This window comes from Micromys minutus (genome assembly GCF_963924665.1).
Source record: "Micromys minutus genome assembly, chromosome: 25".
Lineage (NCBI taxonomy): Eukaryota > Metazoa > Chordata > Mammalia > Rodentia > Muridae > Micromys > Micromys minutus.
The window spans coordinates 2,009,727-2,013,239 of NC_137960.1; the positions used below are offsets into that span (position 1 = coordinate 2,009,727).

Consider the following 3,513-nt stretch of genomic DNA (forward strand, 5'->3'; position numbering starts at 1 on the left):
GAAACTTTAGTCCACAGGAGACTGGTATCTTTCTTTTATACTGTTCCATTATTGGTTACCACAGTTTTTGTTTGATTCAGTTTCTCCAAATAACTGAGACTTAACAAGGTGAGCAAGACAAAAAGCTAGACAAATCTCACTGTGAAGCTGAAGGGATCTTAGAAATATATAACATATGAATCAGTATAACTTATTTATCAAATATAACACTTGGTGAGGTGTCTGAGGAGTTACACGCACTGGCCTCTCTTCCAGAGGACCCAGGTTCAGTTCTCAGCAACCACACTGCAGCTCACAATGGTCTGTAACTATGGTCCCAGGGCTCTGACACAGCCAGGAAGACAAGAAAGCATGTGATGCCCATAGACTCTAACATGAAATTTTATACTAAATCCTTATTCTACAAACATGTGTTTATCTGTATTTTATAGCAGCCATTCCTGAGTTTTCCATAGCTCAGGAATTGGTGGGTTTCCTGATCAGGGATTGGTAGCTTCTTTTCATCCCTTTCCCTGCACTGGGCCCTTGGAGATGGCTGTCAGCAAAGATGCCTCTATGGTGATGAGGAGACGGTGGCTAAGACAGCCACAAGCCACACATTTAAAGATTTCTATGTACCTACCCTGTAACTGTCTACCCTGATGTTACAAGTTTCTTTTCTCTTGTTGAATTTATTACAGGAAGTTGACAGCAGAATGCTGTATGATATTTCCCACTGTCACTAGGCGGTGATGCAGTGAAGGAAAGGGTGGAGGGAACAGTCAGGGTTTCTGCAGACAAGGTTCAAACTACCTCAGATGTCCTCCTTAGGACATGGCCAGGCCAACAGGTCACTAGGCAGATGACATTCTTAACAGACTCTGGGCACCAAGTCCACAGCCAACTGAAAACCCTTGGGATGGGCTGAGCACACTGATGTACAGAGGGCACAGCCCCGGGCCTTCCACCTCTCCTGTGCTGGGCTGGGCAAGACTCACTGTGATACAGCAGCCTGTGCAGAAGTGTGTGCCTTCTTTAAGGAATACTTGCAAATATTCCCGGATGCTCATTTAGTTTAAGATACTTTATTAACAAATGGGTCACAACGTAAGCTTTTGGCCCATTCTACAACATACAAGCCACAAATGCTTGCTCAGCACATGGATAGTAGCAGAAGCACAGGCTGCGGGTGACGGTCCATCCCACTCTCCTGGGCCCAGGACATGGGCAGAGTGCCAACCTCCTGCTCCTGCTCTTCCTGCGGGAAGCCATGGCTCTGGATCTGTGTCATGAGCTGCCACAGTGGCTGTGACATTACAGTAGATGTGTGTCCTCTGGAAGCCATTGAAAGTAGAAGCAGCAGCAATGGTGTGTGCGCCATGTTCTCAAACAGCATCCACTCACCCACATGCACTGCAGGCAGGGCACAGCGCTGAGGATTCCATCAAGGCCGTCACACGCTGGCCCCAGATGCTGCATGAGTGATACTTCTCCTCTGGCGTGGGTCTCTTCTGCAGCAGGGCCTCCACATGTGCAGGATCATAGAGAATGCAGTTAAACCATCCACACGCTCTGTCATTCACACAAAGGTTGCTCGTTTCCCTCATCTTCACTAGAGCCAGGCTGCTCCTTCTATAATTTTTGTTAGTTTCTTTTTTCTTTGTTTGTAGCAATGATGATCACCGAAAGTGTGACAGCTGATGTGACATGGTATCCCCCGGCTCAGCTCTGATCCTCACTCCAGAGTCTTGTGGGAAGAACTTGTCCAGAGCTGGGTTGATCACTCTGGTGATCTCTTCAAATGTCAGCTTTGTATCTTCAGGTCCAGGAGAGCCGCCACCAATATCAAGCAGAGACCTGCTGAAACCAGCTTCTGGTCCCATGTCAGAGGCACAGCCGGCATCCGACACTGTCTGCAGGAAGGTCGCAGGGTCAACACATCCACTGCCCACATGGACGCTGACAGAAATGACGTCAATATTTAGCTCTTCTGCCTGTTCCAAGAGCAGCCTGCTGGTGTTGAGTGTGGCACCAAACTTAACACTGAGGTGACAAATGGCTTTGGAGTTTCAGTGTCAATCCCCAAAACCACCTTTGCTTTGGGTGCTCTGTCGACTTTCATCAATTCAACTTCACTGTCAAAAGTCGTCACTGGGACTCTATTACTGGCAGCAAACTTGATCTGAGACACTTGGTACAAGGGTTTGCGAAGAGAATCCTCTCTGGAGGCACCCAGTCCCCTGCACCAACTGTATGTCAGTCTGGCTTGCTCAGTCCCAATGGCAGCCAGGGTGCTCACTATGGCTCTGCTGTCATTACACGTGACTGTGTGAAAGGGAGTAACTCGGGGAAGAGCTTTCAGTCACCTCAGATGCTTCTTCAGAATGTCTCCCAGGCCTGCAACATAGAGAGCATCCTTATCTTCAGCAGCCATCAGTGTAGCCGGGCTTAGCTTAGGCATCTCAGTGCCTGGTTCCAGGACTTGTGTAGAAGTCAGAAGTAGAACAAGAACCGAGCTCTCATAGAGGATCTTGTCCAGAGGAAAGGGGTGGGAATGGAGTGTCTAAGGCCCTGAGGGCCTAGAGACGTTTAAGGTTACAGTTGCATGTTACAGTCAGCTCCAAAGTGAGAGTGGTCAGAGAGGGCAGGAAGGGTCACAGTCCCACTAGGGCCTAAGGAAAAAAACCACAAGGGCTGAGAAAGCTGTGGGATCGCACCTCCTAAGGGAAGGTAGACAAAGGAATGGTAGGAGCGCCATGGCCCAGGAGACATAAGAGCAGAAGAGCAGCTGCAATGGCAGGAGAATGGGGTCAGGTGATGAGGGGCAGATGTGGCCTTAAAGACTGTGGCTGAAGATTCCTTCACCTCTGATAGGCGATCGCTACAAATGGTGCTGAGATCCCGGGAACAAGAAACATCTGAGGCACACTAAAAGACCCCAGTACGTTGGAGGATTCAGAACTACACAGCGTGGGTATAGTCCGGTAAGTATCACGGAAGGTGTACCGGATTGCTCTGAGAGGTATGCCTCCATTTGGTGTAGATCCGCTGTGCGTTGGGTTAGCTTTCCCTGTCTTGGTCGTTATTGTGCTGCTTATCTGCTATTGTCTCAATTGTCATCGCCCTGGGAAAGAGTGTATTTGTTGGGAATAGAAAAGCTGGTACCACAAGCATAGATAGAGTCGCTAGCCCCGTGTGTAAGTTCTTGTGTAGCTAAACAAGCGACATGGGAAATTCACCATCTAAAGCTATGATATCTGCTCTCGAAGCATTACTAAAAGAAAGGGGGGTTGAAGATTTCAGAATCAAACTTGGGACGTTTTATAAAAGAAGGAGATAAGATGGCACCTTGGTTTGTTACCACAGGTTCTCTCAATTTTACAAAGTTGGTCTAAGTTGGGGCGCGATATAGAAAGGGCCGCAGAAGAAAGGACTTTAGCCTCGGGGATAAGGCCAATATGGAAGTTGGTAAAAGCTTGCATGCAAGACAAAAAATGTGAGGTACAAGTTAGACAGGGACAAAAGGTGTTATCG

The 3,513-nt window shown here is 48.1% G+C and overlaps 1 pseudogene across 1 annotated transcript; it reads right to left on the reverse strand.

The window, feature by feature from the left end:
• Positions 1 to 1,079: 1,079 nt before the first annotated feature.
• LOC308436741 (ornithine decarboxylase-like) lies at positions 1,080 to 2,413 on the reverse strand (annotated as a pseudogene). The gene has a single exon. The product of its transcript is annotated as an ornithine decarboxylase-like (transcript).
• Between the last annotated feature and the right edge of the window lie 1,100 nt (positions 2,414 to 3,513).